At 40.0% G+C, this 21,350-nt stretch overlaps 1 long non-coding RNA gene and 1 pseudogene across 6 annotated transcripts in view; one reads left to right on the top strand and one right to left on the bottom strand.

Annotated features, from left to right (window-relative positions):
• The window catches only part of LOC103346061 (uncharacterized), a 288,952-nt gene that overhangs the window by 155,480 nt on the left and 112,122 nt on the right, over positions 1-21,350 (top strand). The gene's annotated exons all lie outside the window — the stretch shown is intronic.
• Positions 7,483-8,233, bottom strand: LOC100350706 (phosphoglycerate mutase 1-like; annotated as a pseudogene).

The following is a 21,350-nucleotide window of genomic DNA, read 5'->3' as shown; positions in this document are numbered from 1 at the left end:
TTTTTTTTTTTTTTTTTTTACAGAAGATCAGTTTAGTATACATTAAGTAAAGATTTCAACAGTTTGCACCCACATAGAAACACAAAGTGAAATATACTGTTTGAGTACTCGTTATAGCATTAAGTCTCAATGTACAGCACATTAAGGACAGAGATCCTACATGAGGAGTAAGTGCACAGTGACTCCTGTTGTTGATTTTACAAATTGACACTCCTGTTTATGGCATCAGTAATCTCCCTATGCACCAGTCATGAGTTTCCAAGGCTATGGAAGCCCCTTGAGTTCTCCAACTCTTATCTTGTTTAGACAAGGTCATAGTCAAAATGGAGGTTCTCTCCTCCCTTCAGAGAAAGGTACCTCCTTCTTTGAAGACCTGTTCTTTCCACTGGGATCTCACCCACAGAGATCTTTCATTTAGGTGGTGGTTGTTGTTGTTGTTTTTTTTTTTTTTTGCCAGAGTGTCTTGGCTTTCCATGCCTGAAATACTCTCATGGGCTTTTCAGCCAGATCGGAGTGCCTTTAGGGCTGATTCTGAGGCCAGAGTGCTGTTTAGGACATCCGCCATTCTATGAGTCTGCTGAGTATCTCGCTTCCCATGTTGGATCACTCTCCCCTTTATTTATTCTATCGGTTAGTATTAGCAGGTACTAGACTTGTTTATGTGCTCCCTTTGACTCTTAGTCCTTTCATTATGATCAATTGTGAACTGAAATTGATCACTTGGACTAGTGAGATGGCATTGGTACATGCCACCTTGATGGGATTAAGTTGGAGTCTCCTGTTATGTTTCTAACTCTACCATTTGGGGCAAGTCAGCTTGAGCATGTCCCAAATTGTACATCTCTTCCCTCTCTTATTCCCACTCTTATGTTTAACAGGGATCACATTTCAGTTAAATTTCAACACTTAAGAATAACTGTGTATTAATTACAGAATTAAACCAGTCATATTAAGTAGAACAGACAAAAAAAACTACTAAGAGGGATAATGTATTAAGTTGTTCATTAACAGTCAGGGCTATGCTGATCAAGTCACCGTTTTCATGGTTTTTTATTGATGCTATTCTTTTCTTTTTTTTTTTTTTCAACTTTTATTTAATAAATATAAATTTCCAAAGTACAACTTTTGGATTATAGTGGCTTTTCCCCCCATAACCTCCCTCCCACCCGCAACCATCTCAACTCCCACTCCCTGTCCCATCTCATTCTTCATCAAGATTCATTTTCGGCCGGTGCCGCAACTCACTTGGCTAATCCTCTGCCTGCGGCGCTGCACCCCGGGTTCTAGTCCCAGTTGGCGCACCAGATTCTGTCCTGGTTGCTCCTCTTCCAGTCCAGCTCTCTGCTGTGGCCCAGGAGGGCAGTGGAGGATGGTCCAAGTGCTTGGGCCCTGCACCCCATGGGAGACCAGGAGAAGCACCTGGCTCCTGGCTTTGGACTGGAGCAGTGTACCGGCTGTAGCGGCCATTGGAGGGGGGGGAACCAATGGAAGGAAGACCCTTCTCTGTCTCTCTCTCTCTCTCTCACTCTGCCTGTCAAAATAAATAAATACATGAATAAATAAATAAAAAGACCTCTCTCTCCTCTCTATGTGTAACTCTTTCAAATAAATAAATCTTCAAAAAAAGATTAATTTTCAATTAACGTTATATACAGAAGGTCCGCTTAGTATATACTAAGTAAAGATTTCAACAGTTTGCACCCACACAGATACATAGAGTACTGTTTGAGTAGTAGGTTTACCATTAATTTGCATAGTACAACACATTAAAGACAGCAATCCTATATGGGAAGTAGTTGCACAGTGGCTCCCATTGTTGATTTAACAATTGACACTTTTATTTAAGATGTTATTCTTTTCTTGTTAATTTTTTCATGTATTTTTAAAAAGGTTTATTTATTTATTTATTTATTTGAAAGGCAGAGCTACAGAGAGAGAGAGTGATCTTCCATCCACTGGTTCACTGTCCAAATGGCCACAATGGCCAGAGCTGGGCCTGCCTGAAGCCAGGAACCAGGAGCTCCCTCTGGGTCTCCCACATGAGTGCAGGGGTCCATGAACTTGAGCTGTTCTCTGTTACCATCTCAGGCACACTAGCAGGGAGCTGGATCAGAAGTGGAGCAGCCAGGACTTAAATTGGTGCCATGTGGGATACTGGCGTCACAGGCGGTGGCTCTGCCTGCTATCTCACAACGCTGGCCCCATTTTCCATCATTTTTTGACTTTATGTATCTGAATGCCTTCCATATCTATGTGAGCAATCCTTTTTGGAGGGCTGAATACTTAGCCCTCTAATAGCCTAGAAAGAGATTCCTAATCTTGTGCCTCTTTCAAGAAGGTTACACTTTCTCATTAGCCACTTTCTTAGACTCTCAGTTGTCTATAAAAGCCCAGCATGGGGATACTGGGTTAATAGCCTCGCCAAAGAATATTTCTCGTGTTTAATTGGTTTGAATTTTATAATTTGTATTATTCCAGAGAAGATTTGAATGTGTTTACCAAAATCCTTTTTAGGAATTTCTGATTACTGCCTTTGAGTTATACTGACTACATTCTAGAAAAATCTATGGCAAAGTCATTTTTATCTTTGGATATTGACAATCCCTTAGTCTCAGATTCATTGAGAGATGATTGACTGGCCCTTGAAAATTGTGGCAGCAAAGAGCTAGAGGAAGACTATTTCTCTAAATATAACTGTCTCTCTATTGTCTTTTCTTTGGTGCAGAGTTGGAAAATTTTCTTTTATCTCAGAAACTGTAAGAATTGCAATGCTTAATATATGATAGCTAAGGCTCCCCACTCAAGCTACGGCTATCCCAGAAGTGAAATTATTTCATCTTTTCTAAATCTTTTAACTATTTCTTGATTTGTTATAAGTGATTTGACTATAGAACTATACTGGTTACATATCTGGGTGACAGAACACCAAAAGGATTAGTTATTACTGTGCACTGATATATTGAATGGTTAAAATGGTAGAAAATAATTTATTTTTGGAGACCTGAACTTTAGAGATGGTACAATTAGCAAGACACCCACAACATCTGTGTGAAGACACCCCATCACTCTGTGGAGAACAGTAAGAGGTGGGGCTACACATCCTTCCTTCCTCAGATTTAAAGTTTAGTGACATACTGTCCTGTTGCACTTGAGGATCCAGCTCTAAAATAACCCCTGAAAGTATTTTTTCCTTTGAAAAAATATATTTTACGTAAAACTTTCCGTTGGCTCTAATCAGAAATTTAATTTATTCAAGATAAGGTAATGGAAAATCTTAAGTTCTCTGATGTGTTGGATCTGAAGAAATTAGGAGTTAGCAAGATAAATATCAGAGTGTCAGCACTACACATATTTTCAAATGGATAAGATCTTTGCTTTTGTTATTTTAATTTTCTCTGCATGAAATCAGATAGCATATGTGCCTTCAATAATGAGGATGCATAGCTGCTAGTCTTTTAGGTCTCATGAGAAAGGCTTAAGGTAGTTTAAAAATTTTATTTAGGTCTAAGGAGAAGATAGACTCATTCATTCATTCATCAAAGTCTGCTGTGTAAATCAATGCACAGTTGGGTTCTTGGCATGAAAAACAGGACATAACATAGTAAGGAAAAAAATTAAAATATAGTGATATCACTAGGGCCCAATACACTGGGCCCAGAAATATCTGATGAACGCTTTTCAGGTGCTTTTATTTACCTTCACAGGGAGGGACCTGCAGCTTGGTCTTGAATCAGTAAGACATTACCAGGCAAGCAAGAGCCAGATGTGTGCTAGATTCAGGAATATGGGCTTTGCAGATGATACATTTCTCAAGTGCCTCACCCTGAAATTTTAGAATTATTTCTCCTCCTTGTCTAAGTGTCCTTTCTGGTTATATAATCATACCCTGGCTAGCACAGAGAGATGAGATGTAACGAGGTGAAGGACAAGGAGCAGTGTTTTAAACCTGTGATTATAAAGTAGATTGAAATTATATTTTTGCAAAAATTAAAAGAAATGAAGGAAGGAGAGGGATTGAGGCAGGGAGGGAAATACAGTTACTTACAAAATCTATTATCTTTATATTAATAACAATTTTTTTAAAAAGAGAAAATGCTGTCCTTAAAAAAATAAAAATAGGATGAAGACTATGGTAGTTCTTTATTAATAGTTAAGCAGGGGCCTGCACTGCGGCATAGTGGGTGAGGCTGCTGCCTGCAGTGCTGGCATCCCATGTGGATGCTGGTTCGAGTCCCGGCTGCTCTACTTCTGATCCAGCTCTCTACTATAGCCTGAGAGGACAGTGGAGGATGGCCCAGGCCCTTGGGCTCCTGCACCCACTTGGAGACCTGGAGGAAGCTCCTGGCTTCTGGCTTCGGGTTGGCGCAGCTCCAGCCATTGCGACCATCTCGGGAGTGGGCCAGAGGATATAGGACCTCTCTTCTCTCTTTCTCTCTGCCTCTGCCTCTCTGTGGCTCTGCCTTTCAAATGAATAAATAGACATTAAAAAAAAAAAAAAAAAGAAAGAGTACAGAACAGGACTCAAACCTCTTTGCTGTGTAGGCTCTTAAAAAAATAGTTAAGCAATAAGAGGTTACTTGCAGAGCACACAAGTTCCTTTGAACAACTCCTCCCAATGGTGACAGTGCTAGGACTGTGACAAAACCGAAGAAATTGGGGAAGGTAAGTCGGTGAATACTTGAGAGAAGGAACTCATACCCATACATATCCTGCACTGTGTAATATTGTGGTTTGATTATGACAGTAGGATAACTAGAAATCCTACAACTCTGGGGTAATATCAGCAAAATGGCAAAATAGGAGACTTTTTTTATAGAAAGCTTTTGTTTAATAAATATAAATTTTTTAATTACAACTTTTGGATTATAGCTATTCTTCCCCCCATACCCACCCTCTCACCCCGAATCATTCCACCTCCTACTCCCTCTCCCATCCCATTCTTCACTAAGTTTCATTTATAATTATCTTTATATACAGAAGATCAACTCTACATTAAGTAAAGATTTCAACAGTTTGCACCCACACAGACACACAGAGTGTAAAGTATTGTTTGAAGACTAGTTTTACTGTTAGTTCTCATAGTAAAACACATTAAAGACAGAGGTCCTACATGGAGAGCAAGTACACAGTGACTCCTGTTGTTGATTTAACAATTGACACTTTTATTTATGATGTCAGTGATCTCCCGAGGCTCTTGTCATGAGCTGCCAAGGCTATGGAAGCCTCTTGAGTTCACCAACTCCGACATTATTTAGACAAGGCCATAGTCAAAGTGGAAGTTCTCTCCTCCCTTCAGAGAAAGGTACCTCCTTCTTTGATGGCCCGTTCTTTTAGAATAGGAGTCTTAAACCCTAATTCATAGTGCACCCGCATCAGCCTTCCTTCAAAATGGCATTAGCTCAGTGCCAAGGGAGACCCCCTCTCTCCATGATTCTTCCTATGGGAACATGAGAGCGTAGTGAACAAGTGCCAGGTTCTCCAGCTGTGCAGGACTCTACCCAAGAGGTCCACTTCTTTCTTGCCCCTTCTAGAATACTAAGAGGAGAATCAATACAGTTGCATAACTTGGAGTGACTGGGAGCAGAGAAGTAAGTGAGGATTCACAGGTGTGGACTCCAAGGTGACTCAAAATTCATCAAACAGCTGTATATCCTCCTAAGCACTTTTGGACTTCATCATACTATCTACTCTTGAGCCACTTGGGATGCATGGTTCGTGGACCACTCTTTCCACCTGGCCCACGGTGTTCCCAGTGCTCCATACAACTCTCCCTGCCCCTCCAGAGTTGACTTCCCTGCATGTGCAAGCAAGTTGGCTGATTCTGTGGAAATGGGAAAAGACACATGAACTTGAGGTTTCAGTGTACCAGCCTAGGGAAAATAAACCATAAGTTCTCAGCACTCAGCCTGGCTTTGTGAGAGTGAAGACAAACAATTTTAAGAATTGCTCCTTGCCAACAGGGAACAAGAGGAGTCGAGTTATCGTATCTATAGGAAAGGCAGAGAGAGCTTCAGGGCTGACAGGTGAAGATGTTTTTTTCCCAAAGCCAGTAAGTAGAGATTGGAGGAGGTGACTGCATCCTCAAATGTGAAGAAGCAGTGTTGGGCTTCAAGGAACGTAAAAAATTAAGGGAAACATGACACCACTGAAGGAACACAATAAGTTTCTAGTAACCAACCCAAAAGAAATGGAAGTCTATGAATTGCCTAATAAAGAATTCAAAATATTTGTAAAGGAAGTGCAGTGAGCTAGAAGAGAACACATATACAATTCAGTGAAATCAGGAGATAATAATGAACTGAAAGAATTTCAACAGAGAAATCATTAAAAAAGGAAGACATTCTGAGACTAAAGTTTATAATGATTAAATAAAAAATACACTAGGAATTTCCAATAGTAGATTTAATAAACAGAAGAATCTTAATTCAAAGATAGATTATTTGAAACTACTGCCAGAGGAGAAAAAAGAATGAAAAGGACTGAAGAGTCTACCTGAGTATGAACTATTGCTAAAGGAAGTAGCGTGTATTATGGAAGTCACAGAAGGCTCACAGAGAGAAGTGGACAGAAAGCACATTTAAAGAAATTATGGATGAAAACTTGTTTGATTGCAAGAAAGATAAGGATGCCCAGATATTTGAGGATGAAAAATCCTCACCTTGTTCAATGCAAAGAGAACTTTATTGAGACATGTTATAATCAAATTCTCTTTTGATTGCACATCATTCCTTTACTACTCTGACCTGGAAAAAAGGTTTAGTACAGTTATGCTCAAAATGAGTACTGGACCCACGAGGCAGGGCCAAGCAACTGGAAAACATGATTCAGAATCAGATGGTGAAAAACACACTTGGTCACAATCAAGAGGCATGACACTGCCACAAAAAAAGGCAGGAGAGGGATCCTAAGACATGCAGAGGCCATGAGATCCTTAGAGGCCAGGCTTATCTCATATTGGCGTGAGAATGGCTTATTTTCTGGTGATCACATGGGGAGACTATTTGAACTGCCACTAGAAACATCAGAAGGGCTTTTGTCCAGTATCAGTTACACATACACACTTTTTTTTTTTTTTTTTTTTTTTTTTTTTTTTTTTTTTAGAAAAAGAACACAGCAGACTCCTGGCTTTCCTTATTGGTCAAGCCTTATCATGGCTCCTCCCTTTCCATAACCCAGTAGGCCCTTAGTGAATAGAGCACTAGCAGACATGGGTGTTTAGACTTCTCTGTTGGCGAGAGGACCCTTCCTTCTGTTTGGACTGAGAGCGCATACCCCAGGGGTGCTGTCCCTGACTAGATTCTGTGAAGGGAGTGATGCAGGAGACAAATAGCTAAAAGGAAAGCAGGAGCCACCAGTTCCCACCTGCAGCCACAACCTATAGTGCCTAGAGAGGTGGTCAGTGTGAAGTGGGCAGGGGACAGGTGCAGAGGAATGGGCAGGCAGGAAGGGTGGTACTGGGGATAGTGGTCTGCCTGCTTGCCTTTACTTCTTGGCCTTGCCCTGGGCAGCCACAGACTGCGTACAGTCTCTTCCTCCCCCAGGAACCGCATGGTCTTGATGAGCCTCAAGTATTTTGTCCAATTCATACACAATGGGAATACCAGTCAGCAGGTTCAGCTCCATGACGGCCTCCTCAGAGAACCCTCCAGATGATTGGCAGTGTCCCAGGTGCTGTTGCCATGGGCTGCATCAGTACCTGTTTCCACTCCTTGATCTGGGGCATAATCTCTTCATTCCAGAAGGGCAGGGCTCTGGCTATAGTGTGCTTCAGACTGGCACAGGAGGGCAGCTGATCCTTAGTGAGGTCTGCATACTTGCAATCCTTACTGACGTTGCGTCCGAGGGGTGATCAGGCTTCGTGGGGGGTGGAGGGACATCGCAGGAGTGCCTCCAGATTGTCACCTGGGCCTCACCATGCGAGGCAGCACTTTCTGCTTTATTGAGGCCAGTCAGACCCCCAAAGTGCAGCCCGTTGCGGCACCAAGTCCTCACAACCAGTAGCCACATCTGGCCAAAGGCATCCAGCACCCTTCAGGGGTCTGGATGCCTCTTTTCCACACTGAGGGGAAGCTGATGTCAGATTCATAGCCGGTGTCTCACAGGGCCTGCCAGCCATGTTTCGCCTCCTCGTGGCCCACGAGGCTCAGGTCAGTATCATCCAGCCACTGAAGCAGTTCTGCAGGCTCCAGATGCTCTCGCCATGCCAGATCAGCACCGGCTTGTAGGTAGCCATGGTGGTGAGACGGAAATGCAGAGCCGCCTGGGGTTTTCTGAGATTCCCTATAATCCAAAGAGAAAATTTTGAAAGCAGCACGAGAAGAGACTTGTCGTATAAAAAGGAATCTCCATTATAGTATCAGTGGATTTCTGAGCAGAAACTTTGCAGACCAGGAGAGAGTTGGATGATATATTTAGAGTGCTGAAAGACAAAAATGTCAGTGGAGGGGAGATAAAGACTTTTAGACAAATAAGTTCTGAGAGCGTCCATTAACATTAGAGCAGCCTGGAACAAATGCTAAGGGGGAGTTCTTCAAGATGAAATGAAAGAACACTAATTAGTAACATGAAAGCATTTGAAAGTTTATAAGTTATTGGTAAAGGTAAGATTATATAGTATAATTCAGAATACTTTAAAACTATAGTAATGGTATATAAATCACTTCTAATTTTAGTATAAATGTTGAAAGATAGATGTATCAAAGAAACTGTCAGTAGAATAATTTGTTAATGGACATATGATATACAAAGAAGTAAATTCAGACATCAAAAACACAAAATATGTGTTGGGGGTGGAGGGTACAATTTTTGTTTGAGGTTGAAATTCTTAACTTAGGGACTGGTGCTGACATAGTAGGCTAAACCTCTCCCTGCAGTGTCCACATCCCATATGGGCACTGGTTCATGTCCTGGCTGCTCCTCTTCCAATCCAGCTCTCTACTGATGTCCTGCAAACTCAGTAGAGATGGTCCAAGTGCTTGGGCTCCTGCACCTAAGTGGGAGACCTAGAAGAAGCTCCTGGTTCCTGTCTTTGGATTGGCCCAGCTCTGGTCATTGTAACCATTTGGGCAAGGAACCAGGAGATGGAAGACCTTTCTCTCTGTCTTTCCCTCTCTCTGTAACTTCACCTCTCAAATAAATAAATTAAATCTTAAAAAAGAGAAATTGTTAGCTTAAAATATACTTTTATAGCTAAAATGTTTTATGTAATACATTAATTACAGAGCAAAAGTCAACTGTAGGTACACAAAAGATAAAGGAATCAAATTACAAAGTATCTGGAAATCACAAAGGAAAGCAGTAGGGGAGGAAGAAATGAACAAAGGAACTAAAAAATGAAACAGTAAATATGGTAATAGTCTTTACCCTTCAATAATTATTTTAAAGGTAAATGACTTAAATTCTCCAAAGGACCATGTAATAAAAAAAACAATTCCAAGTATATGCTATGCATAAGAGTTTCACTTTCTCTAAGGGAATAATAGACTGAGATAAAAGGATGGAAAAAGATATTCTATGGAAATGAAAACCAAAAGAGAGCCAGAGGTAGCTATACTTATATCAGACAAAATAGACTAAAAATGTCATAGGGAACTTCAATACCCATTTTGAACAATGGGTATATCATCCAGACAGAAAATCAATGAAGAAACATTGGGTGCGAACTCCACTTTATACCAAATAGAGCTAACAGAATTTTACAAAACATTCTACCCAATAGCAATAGAATACAGTCTTTTCAAGCACACAGACCATTCTCTAGAAGCCATATGTCAGGCCCTCAAAAAAAGTCTTAACAAATTTAAGGTTGAAATTAGATCAGCTATCTCTTTCAACAACATTGGTATGAAACTAGTAATCAATGATAACTGGAAAACCAGAAAATTCAGAAATATGTGAACATAAACAACACTCTCCTGAGCAACCAATAAGTCAGAGTAAATCAGAGAAGGAATAAAAAATACCTGAAAGAAATAGAAATGAAAATGCAGCAGTTCTAACAGGAAAATTCATAGTGATTAAAGTGATCTTAAATAAACAATGCCATCCACTGGTTCACTGCTCAAATAGCCACAGTAGCTAGAGCTTCTGGGTCTCCCACATGGGTACAGGTGCCCAAGGACTTGGACCATCTTCTGCTGCTTTCTCAGGCATATTGGCAGGGAGCTGGATCGGAGGTGGAACAGCCAGGACTCAAACCAGTGCCCGTGTGGGATTCTGGCACTGCAGGCAGCAGTATTACCCACTGTGCCACAGTGCTGGCTCCAAGGGGTTGTTTATTTTGTTATTGAGTTATATGTGCTCCTAATATGTCTTGGATATTAATCCTTTATTGGATATTTTATTTTTAGATATTTTCTAATATTTTCTCCCATTCTATGGGTTACATTTTTATTGTCTTAGAGTTTGCTTTGCATTCCAGAAACTTTTAAATTTTATATAGTCCCCTTTGTCAGCCTGTTTGGTCTCTGAAAGAAGAAACTGTGCAGTGGAAGGGGCACCTTTTAAATAACATAGAGTTTATACTGTAAGTCCAATGACAAGAAAGCCTTTGGTTTGTGATGGGAAAGGAAACAGCAGTGAACCTAGCTATCGTTCACAGCATTGTGGATCGATGACACTTTGCAATAGTGTTAACTAGTCAATTCACATATACAAATGGGTGTTCTCCATTGGCTGCTGCAGAGTTCAGTGACAACAGTTGTTTGTCTTAACTACAGTTGTGCTTAATTCTCATAAGGAGAATAATGACTTTTTACAAGCTTTTTAGCCCATTTGCTTTTAGAATGTTCCTCTGCACAAAGAACATCTTCAACAGTCAATTTTTATGCAGCCAGACACCAGTCTAACTTGCATTGCTTAAGTGATTATGTATATGAAGAAGGTAACCAGAACACTTAATTCCTTTTGTTAACATATTTTTATTTTGAATTGACATATAGCAGTTATACATATTTGTCAGGTACAGTGTGATATTTGAATACGCTATTCAATGATCAGATCATGATAATTGAAACATCCATCACTCTAGACATTTATCATTTCTTTTCAGAATATTTAATTCTTGTTTTTGTTTAACTTCCAAACTGAATAGACTGAAAGGTAAACATTACCTAAAGCAAGGAATTATTACTTTGATGTTTTGATTGTAGAACTAGTATCACCTTGAAATCCACATAATGAAGGTTTGTAAACTTCCTTTATTCCCATTTGCAATCCAGTTTCCAAATAATGCTGTGACTGCATTTAGTGTATATTTACCACTGGGGTCTGTGAGTATCTGAGCACGGGGACAAGGCCTTTGGGGTAGGCTTTTCCACAGATGAGACAAAACTGAGATATCGGGAAGGGATTGAATTTACTGATGAGATAGGAATTGTGTGTTCTTGACCTGGGGGATCCTTATAACCCAAGTTCTAATCCCCAACACTATTTTTTCAAAGCATTTCTTGAATTAACTGTGGATAAGGAATTACAACCTTAAAAGACAACTAAGATATTTCCCAACCCTTTACTAGATGCTTGAACCTCTTTTAACAAAATCTTAACCAACTGTCTCTTCAGTCCCTGCTTGCATACTTTCAGTGATGTGGATATTGCTTTCAGGGACATACTATTTAAAGATATAATACTGTAGATCTAATTCTAAGAAATTTTTTAGACATAAGTTTTTAAAAGTTTATTGATTTGAAAAGTAGGACATCAGGCTGGCGCTGCAGCTCACTAGGCTAATCCTCCCTGCGGTGCCGGCACCCTGGGTTCTAGTCTGTAATTGTCAGCAGAGCCAGGACTGAATCCTAGGCGAGGCAATATGAGATGTAAGCCTCCCAAGTGCATCTTATCTGCTAGGCCAAATACTCAACCATTCAAAATAGTTTAAATTTTACAAGCAAGGAAACTGTTGATATTAATCCAAAAGTTTCGTTGATTTTAGGTGTTAGGAACCAGAAGACTATCTCAATCCCTGTTCTTCATCATCGTGTGTGTGTGTGTGTGTGTGTGTGTGTGTGTGTGTGTGTGAAGAACCACTCCGTCCCTCCATTGTGCCCCTATGCTGCTTGTAAAGTTCCTGCCTGTCTTGGAGCTCCTTCCTTCATGCAATCCTATGGCTACTTTAAAACTATGTCCATAGTTTTAAGGGATGCGGGCCCACTAATAGGGATGTGGGCTTGATCTGCCTCCCTCACAACCCATCCAATTTGCCTGTTCATTGTTCTGCCCTCTGTTCTTTTTTTTCTAGAAGAAATAATTAAAATTTTTTAAAGATTCACATTATTTCTTTGCAAAGGCAGAGTTACAGAGAAGGGGACACACACACACACACCCAGAGAGAGAGAGAATCTTCCATCTGCTGGTTTACTCCCCAAATGGCTGCAATGGCTGAGGCTGGGTTAGACCAAAGCTGGGAGCCAGGAGATTCTTCCTGGTCTCCCACGTGAGTGCAGGGACCAAAGCACATGGGGAATCTTCAACTGTTTTCCCAGGCACATTAGCAGGGCTCTGGATCTGAAATGGAGCAGCTGGGACTTGATCGGGTATCCACATGGGATGCTGGCATCGCAGATGGTGGCTTCACATGTTGTGCCACAACACCAATTTGAACTGGAATCTGACCCTTGCTTCTTTGTGACCAAAAATGAAAAAAAAAAAATAAAAGAACACTTGTATTTCCTGTTTATTGGAAATAGGTTACTGGAATCTCAGTTATCTCATGCATAGTCCTTCTACCTTAGGGTACAAGCTGAGTATGAGGACTCTAGAGAGTGGAAAATTTCAGATCTGGGCTTCAAATGGGTTATGAAATATAGTATCTCCTATGGGAGCTAGGTATCTGGAGGAAATTACACTGTCTTTGTATTTTGTTTTCCCTATCCTGAGTTTAGCAAAGTGTAAATATACTCCCATAGCAAAATTGCAAAATGGTATTTTATTTTTGCCATTGGGGAAAAAAAATTCTGCCACAGCTCACCTTCCCACCCCCTGCTCTAAACTTACATTGAACCTGCAGAGCTTCTCTCTGCTTTTCTGAGCCAGAGACTTTGGTGACATTCTTTTCTGCCAGGATCAGAATGTCTAAGCAGGGGCATAACAGCTCATTATTGCTCAGGCTCAGCAGAAATTCCTCTTCTCATACTTATTGCCTCTCTCTGAGAGAGGTTGGAAGAGGGCTCTTCAGGTTTAGGGAAAAAAGGTAAACGTTGACCTTTTATGAGTGAAACTGGAGTTTGGTTCAGAGGCCTGGGAAATAGGTGAGAGTGTGACTGAGTGAGGGTTGCTGAGATCCTCGCTGTTCAAAACCCTGAGATCATTAGGGAAATAGATCTTAGCCATGTCAAACCCATCAAGACTTGGAACGAAGGCTTTCCTCTCTCCGGGTCTCTGTCTACTTGTATGCAAAATGAGTAGGTGGGCTTGAGATGGAATCTAAAATCTGTTCCAGTTCTAACAATCTGAGAATCTAAGTTTGGTAAGGAGTTTAAAGAGCTCAAAATCAGATCTGAGTTGAGGGTGGGCGAAGAGAGACTGTGTTGTTATTAAAACCCTTTGTAAAATCCTTTTGAAAACATTCACCCTGAACTTGAAAGTGATTTACTTTCTCAAACGCTGGCAAAGCTTTCAAACCAAAGGACTTCCTTCTACTATATAAGGTGTACGGAGAGTGTGTGACAGACTAAAGTGAATGCTTTATGTTTAGGTGGGTTTGAACACATCTAAGGTAACTATTACTTTGATAGAAAGGTCTTTCAGAGGAGTTACAGAGATGAAAGCACAAATTTGTATAGCATAAGCTTATGGAGTGTGTTTCACTAACTTAGATATTGTTACAGAAGCAATGTTAAATCCATAGAGCTACGCAATTGAGCCCTGAGGATATTAAAGAATTACTAGTGGCCAGGAAGCAGAAAGCAAAGTATCATTGATCATCTGGTTTTATGGATTTAATTTTTATAATGAAATCTTTTATTGTACTCCAATTTCCTTATCTTCAACACATTCACTAATGTCTCTCTTCACCACCATTATTAGGCAACAGAGACTTTTGATATATCAAATACTCCAGTTAATTGGGAAAAATATCAAATATTTCACACATAGATCATCAATTAAAAAAATATAAAAGGGAAAATTCACACTGCTACATTACATTCATTCAACAAAACTGGGGTCCTATTAACAGAAGCAGAGATAATTGATTTAGTAAGGAAAATGAAACTAAAACTAAAAAGCAGAATCCTGTCACAACTCCAAATAAAAGATGTTCATTAAAGGGGGTTGCAATTGGGTATAGTGGTAGAAAAACTGTTATTGTAAATTGGAGTTGAGTGGATGCTGAGGGATTAACCCAAGACAAAGGTAGTCATGGAAATGAGGAGAGTGATCTGCAAGATGTTTAAGAAATGAAATTCACTGGAGCTAGTCGTGCGGCGGGGAGGGCAAGGTGAGAGATGGAGAGCACTCAGGATGTTTCTTGATTTCTGGGTTAGATGATTGTGTGACTGCTAATGGCATGCAGAGAGGAAGTGGTTATAGAAGAGAAAGCTTGCTTTTGGGAAAAGAAGACAAATTTCTGTTGACATTTTACATTTGCTATATATACAGACATCACTGAAGTGAATTGTCTAGTAGGCAGATACATATCCAGTTATGTGGATCTACAATACACAAGTGACAGTCAAAGTTAAAGGAATGGATAGGATTTCCAAGGAACACTGCAGAATTGGGAAAAGGGGGCAGTAGCCCCATGGACACCTCATGAAGCAGCTAAAATAATATACAGATCAGAGTGTTAGGAGGAAAACCTGCAAAAAGGTGTTTTTGGACATTTAAGAGAATCAGATTTCACAGAGGAAGGTAAGGAACGATAGTGGAACTGTCCCAGATAGCTCAAGAGGTTAAAGACCTGTAAGTAACTCTTAGAGGGGAATACCTCATTTCCAGGTTTCTGGATTTCCTCAGGGGCAATTTCCCTCATGCACTTTACTCTTATGTCCTCTTCTCCTTTTTGGGTCTTGGGTTGTTGCTCCACTTTTTTCTTGATTGGAGCTTATCTCTCTCTCTCTTTTTTTTTTTTAACTTTTATTTAATAAATATAAATTTCCAAAGTACAGCTTATGGATTACAATGTCTTCCCCCCATAACGTCCCTCCCACCCGCAACCCTGCCATTTCCTGCTCCTTCTCCCTTTCCATTCACATCAAGATTCATTTTCAATTCTCTTTATATACAGAAGATCAGTTTAGCATATATTAAGTAAAGATTTCAACAGTTTGCACCCACACAGAAACACAAAGTGAAAAATACTGTTTGAGTAGGAGTTATGGCATTAAATCACAATGTACAGCACATTAAGGACAGAGATCCTACATGAGGAGTAAGTGCACAGTGACTCCTGTTGTTGACTTAACAAATTGATACTCTTGTTTATGGCATCAGTAATCACCCTAGGCTCTTGTCCTGAGTTGCCAAGGCTATGGAAGCCTTTTGAGTTCACCGACTCTGATCATATTTAGACAAGGTTGTAGTTAAAGTGGACATTCTCTCCTCCCTTCAGAGAAAGGTACCTCCTTTGATGACCTGGTCTTTCCACTGGGATCTCACTCATGGAGATCTTTCATTTAGTTGTTGTTGTTGTTGGTTTTTTTTTTTTTTTTTTTTTTACCAGAGTGTCTTGGCTTTCCATGCCTGAAATACTCTCATGGGTTTTTCAGCCGGATCCGCATGCCTTAAGGGCTGATTCTGAGGCCAGAGTGCTGTTTAGGATATCTGCCATTCTATGAGTCTGCTGTGTATCTCGCTTCCCATGCTGGATCGTTCTCTCCCTTTTTGATTCTACCGGTTAGTATTTTCAGACACTAGTTTTGTTTATGTGATCCCTTTGACTCTTAGTCCTATCATTATGATCAATTGTGAACAGAAATTGATTACCTGGACTAGTGAGATGGCATTGGTACATGCCACCTTGATGGGATTGAATTGGAATCCCCTGGCATGTTTCTAACTCTACCATTTGGGGCAAGTCAGCTTGAGCATGTCCCAAATTGTACATCTCTTCCCTCTCTTATTCCCACTCTTATATTTAACAGGGATCACTTTTCAGTTAAGTTTCAACACTTAAGAATAACTGTGTATTAATTAGAGAATTCAACCAATAGTATTAAGTAGAACAAACAAAAAAAATACTAAGAGGGATAACGTATTAAGTTGTTCATCAACAGTCAGGGCAAGGGCTGATCAAGTCACCATTTCTCATAGTGTTCATTTCACTTTAACACGTTTCCTTTTTGGTGCAGGGAGAACATATGTTATTTGTCCCTTTGGGATTGGCTTATTTCACTCAGCATAATGTTTTCATTGGATCTTATCTCTTAAAAATTGTATTCACTGGAGCAAGATGATATCTGGGCTCCTTCTTACTCCTCTTCTCTATGAGACAGGAAGAAACCTGGGTTCAGTGAGACAGAAACTTGAGTTAAGCATTCCTAGCCTGCAGCTTCACACTTAGCCTCAGGTTGACTGGTCCAGAGGAAAGAGGAAACTAATGAGTTTATGTAGCTCTCACACATAAGCCACATTAGCTTCCTAATTTTTCTTCTTTCTCTTTTGATGCAGAACTTGATCAGAGAATACACATACTGATTATTGTATCTTACCAGACCTCCCAACAATAAATAGTAAATATGAACCCTTTGTTCTTTGTGTGAGCAGCTTTGGCCAGATATCTGAGTGCTGCTGGGTAAGTGGGGAGAGAGCAAAGCTGTGGATAAATGTACTGTTTTAATAAACAAGTATGCAGGGAACAAGCTTGCTAGAGGAAGTGTAATGTCTGCCATAAAAGGGTTTTTTACTGAAAGAGAAGTCATGGCATGGATGGCCTCTGCCCCTTCATCCTGGGCTCCGTAGTGGGCACACACAAGGCAGCAGTGATTTCAAGGCAATCCCAGTGAACACCCTATAAGGAGACATACCGGGACAGGTTACATGTTCTGCACTACTCAGAACACATTGCGTTATTATCCTGTAACAGTCCTTTATATTGCTGGACATCCATTTCTATCAAATGTGTCTTTTTCATCTTAACCAATTACCACTTGATTATATTCTCATACTCTTCCCCAGGTTAACACTAATCTTCTACATTACTTTTTATATTGGCTTTTATCAGAGGTTGATTTTTTTTCAGGAATTTTTAGTCACTTGGATTCACATAAGTATTGGGAGAATGCATGAGACCAGGTTGCCTTTTTTTAACTTTATTTTTAACTGACACGTAAAAATTGTATACATTTATGGGGTATAGTACAATGTTTCTATACATGTATATACTGTACAATGTCCGATCAAGGTAAGAATATCTATCTCTTCAAATATTTATCATTTCTTTATAGTAAAAACATTCAAAATCCTTTTCTCTAGTTTTCTATAGAGATATATAGAGTATATCATCATTATCAAAAGACAAGTTGCTGTGCAATAGAATAGTACCAAACTTCTTGCTCCTATATAACTATGACTTACCACCTATTACAACTTTTCCCCAACCTTCCCTCCTCTCCTGTTTCCAGCTTCTGGTAACCACCATTTTATTCTTAACTGTGAGAAATCAACTTTTTTTTCCTTAAGATTTATTTATTTATTGAAAGTCAGAGTTACACACAGAGAGGAGAGGCAGAGAGAGAGAGGTCTTCCATCCACTGGTTCACTCCCCAGTTGGCCTCAACGGTGGACTGAGCTGTTCCAAGCCAGGAGCCAAGAGCTTCTTCTAGGTCTCCCACATAGGGACCCAAGAACTTGGGCAATCTTCCATTGCTTTCCCAGGCCATAACAGAGAGCTAGATAGATAGTGGAGCAGCCAGGACTTGAATGGGCACCTATATGGGATGCCAGTACTGCAGGCTTTACCTGCTATGCTACCGTGCTGGCCCCAGATCAACTTGTCTAGATGCTATATATGAGTGAGATTATGCAGTAATTCTCTTTCTGTGCTTGGCTTGTTTCACGTGACATATGACTTCCAGTTCCATCCATGTTGTTGCAAATGGCAGTATTAGTATTTCATCCTTTAAAATGGCTTACTAGTATTCCACTATAGGTATGTACTACATTTTCTTTCATCATTCACAAGTTGTTGGGTACTTAAGTTGTTTCTATTTCTTGTCTATTGTGAATAGTTCTGCAGTAAACTTGGAAGTGCAGATATCTCTTTGAAAGACTAATTTTACTTCCCTTGGATATACATTAAGTAGTGGGATTACTGGATCATATGTTCATTCCATTTTCAGGTTTTTTTTTGAGTAAACTTCAAACCGTTTTCTACAATGGCTATAATTTACATTCTCATCAAGAGTAAACAGATATTTCCTTTTTCCACATATTTGCCAATACTTCTTGCCTTTTCCTCTTTTTGATACTAGTCAATGTAATTGGAGTGGGGGTCATAGCTACTGTAGTTTTGATTTGCATTTCCCTGATGAACAGTGATGTTGAACATTTTTTCATGTACTTTTGGCCATTTGTATGTCTTCTTTTTTTAAAAAAGATTTATATTTTATCTATTTAAAAAGCAGAGTTACAGAAAGGGAGATAGAGATAGAGATACAGAGAGAGAGAGAGAGAGAGAAAGAGAGAGAGAGAGAATCTCCTGTCTGCTGGTTCACTTTGTAAATGGCTGCAATAGCTAAGAAGTGGAAACTCCAGGCCACATGGGTGGCAGGGGCACAAGTACTCTGGCCATCTTCTACTGCTTTCTGAGGTGCATTAGCAGGCAGCTGCACTGAAAATGGAGCAGCTGGGAGTCAAACCATCATTCTTAGGATGCTGGCATCATAGGAGTGGCTTAACCCACTCCACCATGACTCTAAACCTTACATGTCTTCTTTTGAGAAATGTTTATTTAAATTTACTGCCCATTTTTTTTTCTTTGAGAACAAGTTTTATTTAAAGTTGTCAACATCACAGTGGGCATTTCATTGAGGAGTTAAGTCACAACTTGGGATGCCTACACCCCATATCAGAGTGCCTGGTTCAAGCTTTGTTTCTGGGTCAGCTTCCTGGTTTTTTTTTTTTAACTTTTATTTAATGAATATAAATTTCCAAAGTACAGAATATGGATTACAATGGCTTCCCCCCCATAACGTCCCTCCCACCCGCAACCCTCCCCTTTCCCACTCCCTCTCCCTTTCCATTCACATCAAGATTCATTTTTGATCCTCTTTATATACAGAAGATCAGTTTAGCATACATTAAGTAAAGATTTCAACAGTTTGCTCCCACACAGAAACATAAAGTGAAAAATACTGTTTGAGTACTAGTTATAGCATTAAATCTCAATGTACAGCACACTAAGGACAAAGATCCTACATGAGGAGTAAGTGCACAGTGACTCCTGCTGTTGACGTAACAAATTGACACTCTTGTTTATGGCATCAGTGATCACCCTAGGCTCTTGTCATGAGTTGCCAAGGCTATGGAAGCCCCCTGAGTTCACTGACTCTGATCCTATTTAGACAAGGCCATGGTCAAAGTGGAAGTTCTCTCCTCCCTTCAGAGAAAGGTACCTCCTTCTTTGATGACCTGTTTTTCCACTGGGATCTCACTCGCGGAGATCCGGAGATCTCCGGAGATCTTCCATTTAGGTGGTGGTGTTTTTTTTTTTTTTTTTTTTTTTTTTTTTTTTTTTTTTTTTTTTGCCAGAGTGTCTTGGCTTTCCATGCCTATAATATTCTCATGGGCTTTTCAGCCAGATCCACATGCATTAAGGGCTGATTCTGAGGCCAGAGTGCTGTTAGGACATCTGCCATTCTATGGGTCTGCTGTGTATCTCACTTCCCATGTTGGATTGTTCTCTCCCTTTTTTATTCTATCAGCTAGTGTTTGCAGACATTATTCTTGTTATGATCTCTTTGGTTCTTAGTCCTATCATTATGATCAATTGTGAACAGAAATTGATTACTGGGACTAATGAGATGGCATTGGTACCTGCCACCTTGATGGGATTAAATTGGAATCCCCTGGTATGTTTCTAACTCTACCGTTTGAGGTAAGTCAGCCTGAGCATGTCCCAAATCTCTTCCCTCTCTTATTCCCACTCTTATATTTAACAGGGATCACTTTTCAGTTAAGTTTCAGCACTTAAGAATAATTGTGTATTGATTACAGTATTCAACCAATAGTATTAAGTAGAACAAACAAACAAAAATACTAAGAGGGATAACGTATTAAGTTGTTCATCAACAGTCAGGGCAAGGGCTGATCAAGTCACCATTTCTTATAGTGTTCATTTCACTTTAACAGGTTTCCTTTTTGGTGTTCAGCTAGTTGTCACCTATCAGGGAGAACATGTGGTATTTGTCCCTTTGGGATTGGCTTATTTCACTCAGCATAATGTTTTCCAAATTCCTAACAGGGATCACTTTTCAATTAAAATTTAAACACCTAAGAATAATTGTGTAATTTACTGCCCATTTTTAAATTGGATTATTTTATTTTATTTTTACTCTTGGGTTGTTTGAGTTCCTTGTGTATTCTGGTTATTACCCTTTGTCAGATGTATATTTTACAAAGATTTTCTCCCATTCTGTAGGTTGTCTATTCATTTCTGTTGATTATTTCCTTCATTGTGCAGAAACTCTTTAGGTTGATGAAATCCCATTTGTCTGTTTTTGCTTTTCTAGCTTGTGCTTTTGGAGTCTTATCCATGAAATTCTTACCCATTTCAATGTCTTGAAATGTTTTCCTTATGTTATCTTCCAGTAGTTTTAAAGTTTCAGATTTACAGTTGGGTCTTACATTGGTTTTGAGTTGATAGTTGCACATGGTGGGAGATAAGGGTTTAGTTCCTTCTTCTGCACATATATACCTGATTTTCCCAGCAGAATTTGAGAAGACTGTTCTTTTTCTAATGCACATCCTTAGCACTTTGTCAAGGTCAGTTTCTGTAGATGCGTGGTTTTACTTGTAGGATCTCTATTCTGTTCTATTTGTTTATGTATTTGTTTTTATACCAATACCATAACAGACAGCTGGATCAGAAGTGGAGCAGCCAGGACTCGAACCAGTGCCCATATGGGATGAGGGCACTGCAGGTGGTGGCTTTACCCACCTCGCCACAGTGCTAGCCCCTGATAAGTCTTGAACAAAGTAAAGTGAGTGCAGTGGAGGATGGCCCAAGTGCTTGGGCCCTGCACCCCATGGGAGACCAGGAGAAGCACCCGGCTCCTGCCATCGGATCGGCGCGGTGCGCTGGTTGCAGCGCGCCGGCCGCGGCAGCCATTGGAGGGTGAACCAGCGGCAAAGGAAGACCTTTCTCTCTGTCTCTCTCTCTCACTGTCCACTCCTGCCTGTCAAAAAAGAAA

This window comes from Oryctolagus cuniculus, chromosome 1, assembly GCF_964237555.1.
Source record: "Oryctolagus cuniculus chromosome 1, mOryCun1.1, whole genome shotgun sequence".
Taxonomy (NCBI): Eukaryota; Metazoa; Chordata; class Mammalia; order Lagomorpha; family Leporidae; genus Oryctolagus; species Oryctolagus cuniculus.
This window is presented reverse-complemented; position numbering and strand designations above follow the sequence as displayed.